At 35.4% G+C, this 17,272-nt stretch overlaps 2 protein-coding genes across 4 annotated transcripts in view; one reads left to right on the forward strand and one right to left on the reverse strand.

Annotated features, from left to right (window-relative positions):
- Positions 1–17,119, reverse strand: part of CHRM5 (cholinergic receptor muscarinic 5) — a 49,800-nt gene extending 32,681 nt beyond the window's left edge. Inside the window, exons 1-2 of one of the 3 annotated variants that reach the window (XM_077180354.1) lie at positions 16,755–17,015; positions 16,241–16,482 (exon numbers count right to left, since the gene is read on the reverse strand). The gene's annotated coding sequence lies outside the window, so the exon portion shown is untranslated. Of the gene's footprint in view, positions 1–12,904; positions 13,518–16,240 lie in introns of those variants that run through there. The other 2 variants (XR_013182810.1, XR_013182809.1) reach the window with 2 other exon arrangements.
- AVEN (apoptosis and caspase activation inhibitor) overlaps positions 1–17,272 on the forward strand; it is an 85,592-nt gene that overhangs the window by 21,385 nt on the left and 46,935 nt on the right. The gene's annotated exons all lie outside the window — the stretch shown is intronic.

A 17,272-nucleotide genomic window follows, 5' to 3' on the forward strand; every position in this document is an offset into this window, starting at 1 on the left:
AAGAGACCTGTCCTGAGCTGCCATGTCTCCATGGTTCAGCTTTTTAATAACCCAATAGTTAGCCTACAGAATGTCTTTAAAATGTTCTGAAGAATAGTACTTTTGAACTGAGGATATAAGAAAATATGTTTTAGCTCTTTTAATTTGTATTTTTCATGAGTTATACTTCAACACATATATTACCTCCCCATTTATTTCACTCTTTAGATTCTCTTAATGCCTCAAATAATAATATTGGAAGGTAGTGTTCATATATTCATCCTATTTCTTAATTCTAAATCTTTGATTTAGAGAGTGCTTTATTTTAGGATATATTGTTACTGTTCTCTAGAGTGAAATAATTCAATAAGAAACTGCAGTGGAATAAAGTACTTTCTTTTGGAGGAAGAAAAAAGTACCTCTAAACAGTAATGCAGATTTCTTGGAGTGACATAAAAAAGCAATTTGTCTCAGCAGTGTTCTTTGTTCTTTAGCTTCTTTGGTTAATGCGTAAAAACTGGGAATACAGTCATTTATTTGTGGTGGTCTGAGAAGAAGCACACACATCTGCTTTATTTGATAATTGCTGTTGTTAGTATATTACTGTTCAGCATTCTGAAGATACAGAATAAATTCAATTTAATTGCAACAAGCGGTTAGGGAGTACAGGAGAGGGAATGGAGTTAAATTTCCAATTTTTCATTAATACCAAACCTTTAAAAACTCTTAAAATCTTGTTATTTACTATTAATGCACAACTATGTAATTAATACAGCCAGTTAAGAATTCTTTAGCAAAGGCTCAGATTAAAAACATGTTCTCCTATGTAACAGTTAGGTTCTATAATATTAAATGCAGGGTCCTAAAGAGAGTGTCATCCTTCAAGATAAAACTTGTCTTATCCCAGAAAATATGCTGTTAATTGAATGAGATAGCATAGAAAAAATCATTTGGGATAATGTAATAAAGACAGAATTAATGCTGGTGATGAAGTTAAATGGAGTAATTGGTGATGTCCGAGGAATTAAAAGTCTTTGGTTCTTTTTTGTTTAATATCATTTATAAGTGCGTCTGTGTGTAATTCTTTACTTAAAATCAACCTAAAAATAGAAAATGAGGTATTATGTGGTATGGGTGTCATGTTGATAATTAGCAGCATTAGAGCTTTTAAATCTAATGCATAAATATTGCTGTTGCTTGAATTAAGAAAGGAATAAAATTATGCATTATTGCGCTACATTTTTATTGTTAGCAGAAGCAGGTGGAAAGTGGAAGTCTCAGGAGGAGAAAAGAGTTTGTAGATACTTGCAGAGAATATAGAGTCTTTAGGATGTTTTATGTTATGTCTTTCAATAGGTTCTGAAGACAAACACTGTGTTTTTCGGTTTTTGCTTATAGTTCCAGCTTTCTCTGCTTCATGCCAATCTCTAGTGTGGCATTGACTCTGCCTTTTCAATCTGATATTTAGGCCTGACTAGTCCCAGACTGTCTCTTGACTGCTTGTTCTTTCTCTGCTATCAGCCCTTGCCTGCCTACTAATTCTCACTCTTCCATCCTTCTGTTGTTTTTCCTGTTTGTTGATTTCTGTTGGTGGATCTTTTTTCAGTCTCTTGTTGTGAGCCAGCTCCCTCCTAAATATATTTATTAAAATCCAATTCTTTCAAATTCTGTCAAATGCAGAATTCTTACCAGTCCTAGTGATCCCCAAGTCTTGGTTGTTCTGCTTGGCATTGCTCATTTGGTTTCATTCACTACCACATCTTCTTATGTTCCTCTTAGTTTCTTTCATTCTCTAATCAACCCCAGTTTATTCTTTCAAGCTTCCAGTTCTGGTCTCCATTATAAACTGTTTTTTCCATCTTTTCCCCACATTCTCTGTCAGTATTCCCAAATTCCTACTCAAGTTACTCAACAATATCAAGTGACAGACCATTGTTTTCAACTGTGTTAGGGATATCACCATAGGTGAGGCTGCAGAAATATGCAGGGTGACAATTTGTGGTCAGTGTTTTACCTAAAGCCTGGTAAATGCAGACTTCTACAGTGGAAAATCTGACTCTCACTCAAAACTGAAAGTAGGAAGAAATTTAATTCAGTTGCCTTGCACATTGGGATGACATGCAGAAGACCACTGAGGAGGTAGATGCGGTGACTGGTTGTTAAGCTTCAGCAGATCTTGTAAAAATTAGGTACAAACTCAGATTTCTAGAAGCTTGTACTTGGCTAAGTCAGGTCAGATTTTTCACAAAATGCACAGAACATACCTCTTTCATGCAAAATCATTGTGCAGTCTGATTTCAAGTTACTGATTCAGGGAGGGAAAGGGGTTACAGTGTCTCAAGTGCTTTCACACAAAAATGTTCAAGTCATTCTCTGGTTCCTTTACAAGGGGATGGTAAGGGGAGGTAAGGAAAAGCCACCTGAAGCAGACAATAGACCATGAAAATTTCTTACTGAATAGTTCAAAAGGCAGCTGAAAATAGTCTTAAGAACTGCCAGGTGCCTTTGATAACAGCTGATGTCACTGGCCTGATGGAGCTTCTTTGTTAGGGCTTATTATATTTCTGTGTAAAATAGGTATCCTGGATTCAGATTAAGTTGTTAAGTTTGTTTCTTTTTTTCAGCATTTAAAAATGCATGTATTTTTAATTGTCTTGAATATAACAAACTTTTTCATGTTGCTTGGCTGATATAAAATACAAGTCCCATGTGAAGCCTTCAGGGAATGGGTCTTGAATCAACTTAGTAAAAATGCTGTTGAAGCATAAAGAGCAAGAGAAGTGGAAGTGATAGGATAACCTTACTTTGTGAGCAGAATCTTGCCATGTTTGAAGAGCTGCCCTCATTATTTGAAAGATGAGGGTTAAGTGACCTACAGTAAACTAAGGTTGTTCATCAGATTTTTGGCTGTGAATAGATTCTTTAAAATATATATTTTTAAAATATCATTATAGAGCTGATCAAAACATATCCAGGCACTTGATTACTTTTCTTTAAATGTGGTAGGCATTAGCAGTAAACCAGCCAAAAATTGCCAACATACATACCCTCAATAACAATACTTGGATTCCACGATGATGATTATCAAGATGAAAAAATATAATTTTGGACATGAATTTTTCACATTTGGTTTTTTAGGCCATGGCTGAATAATTCTGGTGCATTAAAGATTAAGATAGAGAAATGCTGTGCAGTTCAAATAAAACTGGGAGAATGGTTTTGATATTGTAATAATACATATAATGTATAATAATAATAATACATATAATTTCTCTAGGTACCTAGCAGTTAAATACAATAAAAAATGTAGAATAAAAATCAAAACAGTCACTGGAGCATAATCATAATGAACAATAGGTATAAGGATTGTGAGGCAACAGTTACATTCTCTTCCCTAAACACTTGATCTGTTTTTTTCACCTCTTTCTTTTGGGTCTGTGTTTAATTTTGGTATGTCTATTGCAATGCATTGCTGCATTTTTGTCTTTTGCAAGGTCAGTACATGCTTGAGAATTTGATGTAAACAAAAGACCTTTGGCCATCTTGAAAAACCTGAACAGATAAACTTGTGGAGCAAGGCTTGCATTAAAAATAGGTTTTACTTTTCTATCTCAAGTAGAGAGTTTTCCAAGGTTTTTTTTTTTTAAAGAAAAATTTGAGTGAAGAGTAAATCAGTTTTCTTTTTTTAATGGTAATTCTGCTCAAGCAAAAAGAATGGCAGTAACAGAGTTCAAGTACTAAATAAGAATCCTTTGAGTTTTAAAATTATAGAGAATAGCTGAAAATTGGTTTTCTTTACGGAAATGCTTAACTCATGGGTGATTGGGATTACTGTATATATCAGTGTCCCATTTTTCAGTGGTACTTGCTTGACAACTCAGCTATTTGAACAAGAAGTTCAAATGATGCAAAACTTCTATGTTCTTACTGCTCCCCAAGTGACATGATCTCTGTGTGTAACACAGAAGTATTGGTTACTTCTTATCACTTATCATCACCTTTAAGATACAGGTGCCAGGTTACTGATTTTGAAAGGTGATTGCACTGTTGCATTAAGGGTTGGTAACAGTCACTTAAATATTGCTAGTTTATGTGACCCTGACATAAATATGTAGGGCGTGTGCTTTACTTGCTTCTTTATGTTCTCTGTTTTTCAGTACCTCCTTCCCTAAACATTCTCTGAGTTTCCATGACATGCTCTCCTATACTGCTTTTCCTTCCAGCCTCATTTCAGCACATCAGAACTTTCATTTCCTTTTTGATGGTCCTCTTGTAGATAACATTTCCCATCTGTGGAGGGTTCATATCCAAGTGGTCTCATTTCCATTTGCATATGTTTTATTTGCAACAGGGCTGTCTGCAACTTTGGACTTGTTACTAGACCTAAGAGATACTACTTCTTGCTTATGTACCTGTAGGCATCTGAAATCAATAAAAAAATGGTCTCTCCTGTACTCCTTTTCTTGTCCCAAACAAACAGAAAAAAACCTTTCCACAATAAAGATTTGCATTGAAATCACAGGACTTGGCATCAGTGAAAGCTGGTTCTCCATCTGCTCAGTGCTTCTTCCTAAACTGTTCCTAACATTACAGAAATTCATCTCTTTTTTTTTTTTTCTAATCAGACAAGCCAAGCTGTCTTTTTTCTTTTTTTTTCTTTGTCTGAACTAAAAATAAGACATGCCAGATTTTAAGTATTAATTACATTTTCTTGATAAATGTGTTTTCCTGTAATAGGTAATCTTCGCTCATTATGTATGCTTTCATATATGTGCCTTTATCCCTCCTAAGTTTTATCTAAAATATAACCCAAACTATGATTGAAGTGTGGAAGTATAACATGACTCCATGATTTGAATATAAATGTAGGATAACATATCTTCATTTCAACATTCTGATGTCTTAGAGCTATGTGGCTTTAAGTATCAATGGTAATACTGTATATTTACTGGTAAGTAATTTAAAAAATCTGAAGGGTTTCAGTATTTCAGAGAAATTTGGATGCTTTATGATTTAGAATTGAATAGAGTAAGATTCACAGACTAAAGGGGGTTAAATTTTATTCCCATTAAAATCAATGTGGTAAGCTTTTCCCCATTCTTTTAACTTTTCACATGTTGAGTACAGTCATTTATTTGTGAAGTTCCAGATTTTTGGATTTAAAAGATTTTCTGACCAATATCCTTCTCTAACTCTGGGTTCTTAATCTTTTGCTGCTACTTGATATTGATGGGAATTCTGCTGAATTGTGTTGAAGTATGTTTTGATATGAAATCACAAATCAGTTTGTTTAAATGTGGAGCAATTTGTTCTCATTTGTGTCTTGCTGTTCTCATGTACACTACTTGAATTTGTAGGTTTAAGATGTAGATAAAAATGTCTATTCACCTGATTGTTTCTCTAGTTTAATAATTTCCTTTTTTTTTACAAAGCCCCTAAAACTGTTCTTCCTGACTAGGCCTCCTCTTGGTCATCTGTGTTTCTGCCACATCATCTCTGACATTTCTGCCACTGAAATCCCCTCACCAAAACTGAATGACTCTGGTATTCAGAGTCATTCTGGTATTTCTTATTCTAGTATTCATTTCCAAAGTTCAGAGTGTTATTGCCATGACATTCTTGTTCACTTTTCTCCTGCTTTTACTGCTTTTTATTTATTTTGTTCCATTCCCTACTTGGAGTTTTTAAAAACTTTTTTATTTTCATTATTGCTGCGTAGGACTTTTGATTGATTTGATTTTTCTTTTCTTTTGGTTTCCTTTTTACATTTTGATTCTGTTAAATTCTGACCACTATTAAATCACCTGAATTAGACTGTAGACTTTTTAAAGTAGAAACATTTTTTTTCTTATTGATAAAGTACTGTTTCTTTTCCAATAATGACATTAATAGATATCACTTCTATGGTAATACTAAAAGATGTTGATTGATTTGGAGGAGCTGTGTTTGTTTTAATCGTAATATTTTTGTTCCCTCTCTCAGCAGTTTATATTAGAGAGAGAAACAAAATAGAAACAGAAATTCTACAGAGTTTTCTAAAGCTAGAAGTTTTTGTTTATGGTAAAAATGATAAGACTGTCAGATGTAGCAAATTAAACTAATTGTAGAAACCAGACTGCATTTGCTGTTCTGTTTCTCATAAGTGTGCATTTATTCCTAGTATCTGTTAACAAACAAAATAAGTGTGATAGGAATGTTTCCTTGTTCATTGATTGATGTTCCAAAGAAGTGTTGAGATCAGCCTGCATGTGAACCACCATCAGAAGAGATGGTGAAACCTGTTCTAGAAATAGTGTCAGAAATTCATTTGCAAGGAACAGTGCTGTTTCTAAGCATCAGTTTTGGAGTCAAAGAAGGGCTGTGAAGTAGATAGTGTTCTAAAGGATATGGAGTGCCTGTTTCTTCCTTAATCTCATTTATAGTTCCTCCTTTCTTCTTATTCCATGTGTAATCCTGAAATTTCTCCTCAAATCTGGTCTTGATGGCTTGGACTCTCCTTGTCCTTCTCTTCTTTTAATGCTTTTGGTTTTAGTGTACTTTAGTCACACCCATTAATTTTGAGGTTGTTCTTTTCTTTGGTCTCATCCTATTGCTCAAGAATTCCTGGTTCCTACATCCAACTTCTAGTCTAGGCTTTCTGTTTACCCTTCCCCTGCCTCATATTTTTGTCCAAATCACTTGTTAGTTCCTCATCTGTTCTATGTTCTTTTGCCTATTTATTGTTCACTCTCAGCTCATCAGGGAAGTGGCATCATCAGTGTTTATGGGTGTTGTATCAGAAGATGGTTCTTCTTAGCACTTCAAAGATTATTTTTTTCCTGAAACAGCTTGTTTTTTGTCTAGATTTGAGTAATTTTCCTGAAGAATGTCAAAGATATATTGAGCCTTGCCAAAGCTTGTTTTAAAACAAGAGTTGTATTAACTGTCTAATCCAGCCTCAAGGGAATTCTTTGTATTCCTTTGTTGTCCTTTCTTGCAAACCAAGCCCTTGCATGTGTAAAATTGTGAACTAAAAACTCTTTTAATAAAATTCATGTTTGAGGGTAAGAATAGGGTGCAAGTGGGGAAGAATTATATTTTCTTTGATTCTGACTAATTTTCAACCTTTACTGGAATGTGAATCAGATGACCTTCCTTTGACAGTACACACTCATTGTATGAGTTTACAAAGCATGGTATTTCTGAATATGCTGCAGATAATTTGGATTATAAAAGTGATCTCTTCTTTTTATACTGTTAACTGGAAACAGTCTGTGATAATATGAGTTTCTTTGACTGAATATATATATGTGCTTCAATATACAGAAAATGTGTCGCTGAAAATTGTATATCAGCTTGCTATGAAATGGGGCACGGTGGAAGAACTATTTCAAGATGGGAATGATTTAAAATCATTATATAATTCTATTGATTTTTGTGTCATAAAGGCTAGTGGCCTTTATTCAAGACACTTGGTTAACCTTCTGCTGGGAAAATGCTGGCAGAAAGGAAGTTTTGGAAAGCCAAGTGTTATAAATTAACAGTTCACTGGTAATAGGAGGTAATCTGAGTTAGATTTTTTTTTAATAAATAAAGTGCTAGGGGTGTAAGAGTAACAGTTCCAGACAGCAAGTCTATACAATTTATATTATTCAGGTAAAGATACTCTCTTTGCTGTGTTCACTGTAAACTTTCCAATGCCCTAGGAAATACAGAAAGTGGTTCTAATGGAAAATAGCACTTCTTCCCTGACTTCCTTACAAGGGTGGCTTGTTAGTTTGGTTTTTTTCCTTCTAGGTGTGCTTAATGTTTCAAAAGTTGATAGAAAATAGAATTTGGCATGACAGAATTTGAAATTACTTTATATTTTGTTTCTGGCCTTGATAATAAACTAAGATCACCTCCCCTCTTCTGAAGAAAAAAGTCTGAAAGACACTTCAGTGATACTATGGATTTTGGCCCATCACCAGATATGGATCTCATTGCCTGATTGGACTGCATGAATGGTGCAAAAAAGCTGGCAGAAACATGAAATGGAGCAGCTGGTGAGAAGGGAAAGATCTTGCAGAATCAGTAAAATACTAGAATTGCTATTGATAATAGTAAGGGTGGTAGCATGCATGTGTATTGGGTTAAGTTGGATTAAATCCAGATGCCTACTTCTGATTCATCTTAATGTACATTTGCAGTTAGAATATTGACAACAAGTAAATTTTCTAATGCAAATAAGTGCCTACAGCCTTTCTTGCTTTAAATTTTCTTTTGTGTAACTCCACATGGTTCTGTCTGCCCCTTTTATGTTTCTTTTGTTATTCCTTTCATAATGCCTTATTAATTGTTTCCTTACTCTTAGTTTTATGTATCCTGTTTCTGTCTCACAGACAATTTTATTTCTCTGAGCTGTATTTGATTATAAAAAAAGGAGGAGGAAGAATAAGAAGGAGGAGTAGAAATCTTCAGGAGGAAAAATCTAGCCTCTTAGAGGAAAATTGCCTACAAATATGAGATGACTAAATTAACTTGTAGAAATGTGATCTGAAAACATCAGGTCTCATATCTTTATCTTACAAGCATAGTTTAGCTTGTCAAAAAAAAATTGGTCTTTATAAATATCTCTGTGTAAAGTAACATTTAACTAGAGACAAAGCATTTGAAACTGTCTAAAATGTTTGATCATGTTATCTTTTTGTTTAAAAAACCCAATTCAACAACAAAAAACCCCTAGTGATTATTTGTGTTTAGTGCCTGTGCTTCAGAACAGTTTACCTGTTTCAGTGCATGTGAACTTTCTTTTGTCTGCTCATTTAGTAATAGAAGAGTCTTTTGTTCTTTTGGGGGTTTCTATTTGCAATTTTTTCTTCTTTAAAGTATTTTAACATACTACCATTTTCTACTGCTTCAGTGACTATAGGAATCTGAAGAAGTGAACCGTAGAACCAACCCATCTGGGATGCAAAATGGGGAGTATGAATTAAAGACCTGTTTTTACAAACTTGCTCAGTAGGGGAAAAGAATATTTATGGTCCAAATTTTAGCGTGAATTAAAAAAACCAATTTTCTCTCTGTTGTGAGAGCTGGTCTCAACTAAACTTAGAAATTATTCCATTTTCTCCTCTCTTTGCAACATGTTTTTAAAACATATATAATTTAATTGTTAATGAAATAATATTTGCCATTATTTGCTTTTAGATTTTAGAGATAAAATATTACCAAGAAACATCAAGTATAGTTCCTTCAATTTTTAACTTGCAAAACATGTGAAATAGCAAGCATAATTAAAAAAAAACAGTTTCAGTCAAGTTTGGGTGAAAATTGAGGAAGGGAAACTTTCTCTTGTTTCTTTCTCTAGCTCAAATTCCTTACTGACTTGAAAGATAGTTGGCAAGGTTCTCTAAATCTTAGATGAAAGGCTAACCCCAGCATAGCCACTAAAATTCATAGATTACAAAGCCAAGGAAACCCTTTGTGATTGGCTGAACTTTTATGAATAACATGAGCAGTCATCAAAGCAAGTAGTGAACTAGTTACTGTTTGACTTAAGGCACATCTCTTACTACAGCTGCTGTCAAAAGCTCTTGTCAGTCTTGATTTAAACATGTCTGCTTTGACTTCGACATGGCTTTTGACATGTGTTCCCTAGCATCCTCAGAGTTAAACTCAGGAAATGCAGGCTGGATGAGTGAGTGGAGAGGTGGATTGAGAATTGGCATGATGGCAGACCTTGGAGGGTTGTGATCAGTGCCATAGAGACTAGTTAGTGGGCTGTAGCTGGTCCCATGGCTTGGTACTGGGTCTTCTCGAACTTACTGATCAATGACCTGCATGGAGGGACAGAATACCAAACTGTGGGGAGTGACTGATACTCCAGAGTGCTGTGCTGACCTAGACAGGCTTGAGGGTTGGGCAGAGGGGAACCTAATGAAACTCAACAAAGATAAGTGTAAGATCCTGCAGCAGGGGAAGAATAACCCCATTGACCAGCACAGGGCTGACCTGCTAGGAAGCAGCTCTGTAGAGAAGGGCCTGGGGGTCCTGGTGAACAGCAAACTGTCCCTGAGCCAGCAGTGTGTCCTTGTGGCCAAGAAGGACCATGGGATCCTGAGCTGCATTAGGAAGAGCGTGGCCAACAGATCAAGGGTGGGGATCCTGCCCCTCTATTCAGCCCTGGAGAGCCTGACCTGGAGTTCTGTGTCCAGTTCTGGGCTCCTCAGGACAAGAGAGACAGGGAGTTACTGGAGCAAGTCCAGTGAAGGGGCAGCAAGACAGCATCTCTTATGAGAAAAGGCTGAGGGAACTGGGCCTGTTTAACCTGCAAAAGAGATGACTGAGATGGGACCTCATCCGTGCATACGAAAATATCTGAAGGACAAGTGACAAGAGGATGGGGCCAGACTCTTTTTTCAAATGACCAGTGACAAGACAAGGGGCAACAGTTATAAACTGAAACACAGGAAGTTTCATCTGAATATGAGAAAAAAACTATTTCAAGGGTGCCAGGACACTGGAACTGTTGCCTAGAGAGACTGTAGAGTCTCCCTTCTCTGGAGATATTCGAAACATGCCTGGACCAGTTCTTGTGCAACCCATTTTAGGTGAATCTTGTTTAGCAGGGAGTTTGCACAAGGTGATCTCCAGAGATCCTTTCCAACCCTAACCGTTCTGTGATTTTATGAATTTCAGTGGTGGAGAATCACCTAAAGCTCTTGCATTGATCTGATGTGTTGTTGCCTTCACTTTTAAAAGTGTGTATCTTATTTTTCCTCTAATTCTGTGTAGCCTGAGGATTACAGAGAGTTGCAGGAAAAAAACTCCACAAAAATGACATATTAAATTCTCTGCAGATGAAGATTAAGTGAAGTACAGTATGTGCGTGTGTGCATGTAAACAGTCCCTATAGATTTAAAGTCATCTGAGATCATAGTTATTCCTCCTTAGTTGAAAGCAAGTGAACTGCAGAAACGGGGAAAAGAATAGAGAAGAAAATAGAAAATTTTATATGATGTCACCATATAAGTCAGTGACACAGGCACATTGTGTAGCTTTTTGTACTTTGGATCCCAGAAGCTCCACAAGGAAACAGTAGTATTGAGAAGATACAACAAAGGCCAGCAGGGCAACCAACAGTATGGAAGAATTTACATATAAGGCATGGCTAAGAATGATATGAGTAGAGTAAAATAAGAGGTTTTCAACTGCAAAGACAGATGAAAATATTATGCCATAGCCTTCTATGAAATCATGGAACGATTAATATGATAAATAAGAAATTATTATTGTCTCTGCTAGTGGAAGAAGTAGGGAATATTGAATGGAGCTATCTGGCAGCAAATTCAAAGCAAAGGTATTTTTGGTGTAACTCATAATTAAATATGGAAATTTGTCATAGGATCTTGTGGAAACTGAAGCTTCTTGCTGGTTCAAAAACGACTGGAAAAATACTTTGAGGATTATCTTATAAATAAGGCATTATGTCAGGCTCAAAAAATCCCTGAACTGCAAATAGCTGGAGGCAGGCAGAATAATACTGAGGAAGTATCCCTGTGTGTGCTCTGCTTTCAGTGATCTCTAGACTCACGCTCTTGGTTATTGTTGTGCAGAATTTGGGGCTGTAGGGAGCTTCTGGTGACCTTTCCCAAGTGATGTGCTTCTTTCTTCCCTGTTTGCAAGCTGCAGAATCATTAAATTAATATTTAAAGTTTGATATGGTGTTAGTTCGAAATGGTTGGAAGGTATTGAGGTCCCATAAAGAATTCACTTTTCTGTAATTTTAAGATTTTTAGCATGCTTGCTGGCTTCACCACTGATTGATATATAAGTGTGTAACAGAAGAATAGCAAGCTGAATTCCTTGTAAAGCATCAATACTGTTATTGAGGCAGACTATACAAATGGATATTTTTAATGTCTCATAGTGTCAGGAATATTGAAGAACGCTAGGGAATGTCTTTCTAGAAGTGAATACATCCTATCAAATGGAACTATTTAGGTTACTGTAGATCCATTAATTTGATTTCAGTTCTGGGAAAAAAAAAAGAATGGAAAAGCTAACAGGCTTGGTTAATTGAGATTTAAAGTGTGGAGGCAGCCCTTGCAGGACCTAAAAGTTGGTCCAGACCTGGTATTACAAACAAAGAGGAATGAGCTGAGCAGATGTCTGTCGAGGCTGTTGGGCTGCAGGTTGAGTTGCCAGGAACATACAGTTGCATCTGCTGTAACAAAGCTTCCTTTTATGCAGATGCTGCTCTGTATCAGATCCTTCCCAAATAAGTTTATATCTGCCAGTTTAAAATGTTTGTGAAAAATATAAAAATATATATATATGCCAGTATATAAATGTATGTAGGCCCTCGTCCTTCTGTTTTAAATCAGAGTTAGTACTTATAGAGGCCTGAATGTCTGCTCTGTGCATTGTCACCTCTAGTCATATACTGGTTTTGTGTGAACTGGCTCTGCTTATTTATTAAAAAACCCCAAACAAACGAACAACCCCCAAACAAACATCCCCCAACCAACCAAAAAAAAACCCCAAAAAACAATAAAAAACCCCAACAAACAAACAACAAAAAAACTGCACAACAACAACAAAAAACCCAAAACCATCAACTCTCTATATATTAATATATATGAAAAAAATGAATGCAGATGAAAAATAGATATATATGAATGTAATCAATATCAGTCAGGTTGGCTTTTTGAAATATAGCTCTTTCCACCTGGTTGGCAGTACTGGATAATACTACCCTCGTATATTTATAGTGCAAATGTTTTGAAGTGTTTTAGTGCCTTTTTTCTCATTACAGTAATTTTTGGAGTCAGAGGATTATTTAATGAAGGGCTTGAGAGAGATGTAAATGGCCGTGGTGAATTTTGTGTTCCTTTGTAACTCCAGGTGAAATAGACTTACAGCATCAGTGATTTAACTATAGGAGCATAAGTTCTGGATTTCTCTCCTTACTTTCTATTAGCTTATATAAGTTCTTTTAATAAGAGAATGGAAGTGTAAATGTACCTTATGTTTTACCTGTAATATAGTGGTCTTGATAGACATGAAAGTGAATGCAGAAGACAGGCCAACAGCTCAGCAATACACGTACCTCCAAGTCTGAGCTCCTATTTGTGGATTTCTTTTAGCTGATAACTGCCCAGAACAGGCAGTTGGCACTTTTAGTTTGTGCCTAATTCACACAATTTTAAAAAGGCTTATTAAACCATACCTTACCACTTTAGTATTTGTTACTTGTTGAATTAATTGGGAAGGGGGTCCCACATGTATGGACCACATGTGCCATTTGCTAAGCAGATGTGCTCTCTTTGGGCAATTGCCTGTTGTTATTTTGTGATGTGGTTTATTCATTTCATATATACAAGCAACTCAATACAGAGTGGAAATGAAAAGATATCCTTGTCAGATGCTTAGTGATCCTTAAACAACTGATTATGATAAAGGTGGAAAAATAAATATTGACTTACTGCCTTCAGGTGATATTATTTTACATAATTATATATTTTGGAAAGTACTTTGTCACTCTTGGGCACCCGGTGTGATTCTTGGGAATGGTCCTGTACAGGGGAAGTAGTTGGACTCAGTGATCCTTGTCCAACTCAGCATATTCTGTGATTCTTTGATATTTATTTCTGGCTTCATGGGAGGTTAGGTTTTGGAACTAATAATAAACTGTTCATTTAGTTAATACATCCGAATACTTTGAGGATAAGTGAGAGAAATAATACTTAAAATAGCATTTGTCTTGATGACTTAAAAATATTAGTGAATACATCTGAAAAAAATCCACCTTTTAAAAATATTACATATTGAAAAAAATATTAGTTGTATCCAGTTTTCTTCCTACAAGTAAGCTTTCCACTTGTTCTTAGCCCTCTCATATTTACAATAGAGTTAATGCAGTTCTTAAGTCACAAAGCCTTAAGTGCAGTTCTCAGTTCAGAAGTTTCTAAAATACAAACTTTTGAGTAAGCCTTTTGAGATCTTTGAATAATCACCTGATTTTTTTTAAATAAGGATGTTGGTTAGCTGGCATATTTACAGTTTGGAGTGTTGGTTTTTTTTTGGGAGGGGGTGTTTGTTTTGTTTTATTTTTAAGCCATGATAAGCAGTATCTTTTACAAAAGAGAAGGAAAAACTCAGAAAACATTCAAGTTAACAAACTTGTAGTGTGACAACAGTACTTTGTGAAAAAAAGGGCTGAATTCCAGTTCTTATTTTTCTCTCTTTTTTAATATCCAACTCTGAACCACATCTAGCAGATACAAAGCTGTCTTCTGAAGTCAGCTGACAGAAGCTGTATTGCATTTGCTGCTTGTTGCAAATATTATTGACTTATAGTAGGCTTTGATGGTTCAAGTTATGGAAATTGTGAGCTGGTTCTATTGAAACTTACAGCCATATTATTTTAGTTTATATTGTACAGAACCTGCTTCCTCACTTATGATTTTTTTTCCTGGTGTGTTGGATGTGAGACAAATTATCAGTGCATGTTGTATAGGAGCTGTGAGGAGGCAGGAGGAATTCTTACTGGATCAGGGTGATATGTGAAGTGAGACATGGGAAAAAATAATTGAGAGAAAAAGGACAGAAACTGGGGAAATACAGAGAGTGCTGGAACCTGTCAACAACAAAATGGCTGAGTTATGGGTGCACTAGCAAAAATTCCATCAAGTTCTCATTAAATACAGCAAATGGGAAAATGGGAAAGGGTTAGAATAATAGAAATGTCTTTGCCTGTATTAAGCAGAAGACTTAAGTATGTTTAGACAAATGGGTTTTCCCCCCTGCCATGACAGTGAAAAGTGTGATTAGTAGAACAAGTTTCAGATATATAAAGTACACCACATTAATATGCATGAGGTGACCTCTTTCTTGCAGAAGTTGTTTCACATATCTGTCATTATTTTGGGAGTATGTTGTTGCCTCCTCATACTACGATGAGCCTTGTCTCATATCAACTTGAGTTTTTTAGTCTCATACTATTCTACCAGTCTTTGGCAAGTAAGTTCAGTTTTTAGCACTTGCTAGAATTCTTTGTACATAAATGAAGGGTTCATAATGGGTATTTGTGAATGGCAAATTAGTCTGCCTTTAGCAACCATCAAGCAAGAGAGATATTGTTTTAGTAAGTTAGCAAAACATAAGAAAAAAACCCAGAAAGAACTGACGGTTGTATTAAATAAGAATATCATATAATCAGATGTCCTAAATAGAAACAAGGGAAGTGATACAGAGAGAAGTAGAAGAGGTACTTAAAACAATGCTAGAAGAAATATTGCATCTTAATAAATAGAAAAAACTGTGCGAAAACAATAAAAGACAGTAGTAGCAAAGATGTAGTTTTTCAAAGCTGCTATTGTTTACAGAATTGACCAGTGTGATAATATAAATGGTATGTTCAATGATGTAAAATTCTTAATGCTTTTTGAATTTCAAGAGTTGGGGGAGGTTTTTGTATCTGAGCAAATGTGTCTTTCTCTATGACTTTTAAGTGTAATTTTTTGATTAAAAGGTATAGTGTTCATTTTTCAAGCCCTAATAGATGGTAGAATCTCATTCTGAAATGTTCTGCATGCTATTTTCATGTAGAATTCATGTCTATGTGATTCACATGAATGCTGTAAATGAGGGAAAAAAATGAGATGACCTGCACCTTCTTTTTTATAGTTTAACTTGGGGATGGATGTCCAGTCTTCTTATTGACACTCTGTACACAGTACCTTGGGGTGCATTAACATGGTGCTGTTTCCTCACTGTGATGTAGGTTTACCTTTCATAAATAACTGATCAACACTTCTAGCTGTATTTAATATTCTTTTATATAAACAGAGGTTTATTATTCTGTAATAAAAGATATCCTCTTACATCTGCTGCTGTGGTGCAAAATGTTGTTTGCTTTGCCAGATTAAATAGATAATGAAGTGTAGTAAATGTTTCATGGTACTATTAACAGAAATATGGCTTTTAAAAAAAAAATTTCTTAAACAGCCATGCATGGAAATATGTATTAAAATATTTTGAAGGTTTAAATCTTAGGAAATATTTCACTCTGGTATAAGTCAAGAGATCATTTAAGAGTTTTTCCTTTGAAAAACCTTAGCATCAAAAGAGAGATGTTATTTTTACAGTATAGGAAATCTAAGAACATCAAACATCTGACATCGAAAAATTTAAACTTCAGTGTTAGTATAAAGAATTTGAAATTACTTGAGTTATTTTTAATACATTAAAGTATATGTTGATGTGATAAGCAATCAAATATGAAATAAAAACTTACCTAGGAGATACTTGATTGAAGCTTTGTCTGTGCTCTGTCAGAATATACTGAGACTCACTCAGCAGATAGGAAGCTTTTTTCTATTTGAAATGCATTGTGCACTCTCGTCTTGTGATTTCTTTTTCACAGCGTCTTCTTGTTCACTGCTGCTTTGCTCTTGTGGTATTGGTTGTTTCCAGTTTATTTCCAGGTATCTTCAGTATCTGAGTTCCTCTACATTCAGGATTTTTGTTAATTCTGCCCTGCTCAGGTAACAAAAAGGACCTGTGAACTTTGCATCTTTCCCTCCCAACCAAAAAACATATTAAAAAAAGGCAAATGCACCGACCCCAGTCAACTCAAGTATTCAGCACCCATCTAAAAAATAATTTAAGTATTTGCTATGCAGTAAATTCCATCTGTTTTCTGGTGCTATTCAAACACTGAAAAGTTATTTCCCTTCACATTTTGGTAGGCTTCACATTTTAGATTTTTGTAGGAAATATGCAGGATCAGTAGACATCAAGATCTTAACTTTTAATCCATGCAACATAATTCTGTGAAGGATGATGAAGGTCTGCCTCTCTCAGCTCCTCATGCTTCTGTCAGACACAGATGTGAAATGCTGCTTTAGAGAGAGGGGGGGGGAAATCCTAAAGGGTGTAGTGTTTTGTCATCTCTCAGGACAGTAAGCACACATGGCATCAATGAGTGGCAGATATGAGCTATTCAAACCAGTCACTGAATTGACAGGATGACACTTTCATGCATAATAGAACCATTAATTATTTCTTCTGATGGACGGCAGTGTGTACTAGAAGAAAAAAGCAGCAGAGGATAATACTAGGTTTGATAGGTTCTCTGTGTTTTAACAGCTTGTCATTAAGAAACAAACCAGGAAAAAACCTGCTGTTTTGGGATATGATCAGGTAAAACAGACCAGAGCTGTTTTGACAGGGTGGATGTCATTCATAGGGTTAAAAACTCCAGTCAGGTTAAGGTCTATTCAAAGCTTGCTTTTTATAAAAAAGATGTTCTAACGGATCTGCTTTA

The sequence above is a fragment of the Agelaius phoeniceus genome, chromosome 6, assembly GCF_051311805.1.
Source record: "Agelaius phoeniceus isolate bAgePho1 chromosome 6, bAgePho1.hap1, whole genome shotgun sequence".
In the NCBI taxonomy this organism is placed as follows: domain Eukaryota; kingdom Metazoa; phylum Chordata; class Aves; order Passeriformes; family Icteridae; genus Agelaius; species Agelaius phoeniceus.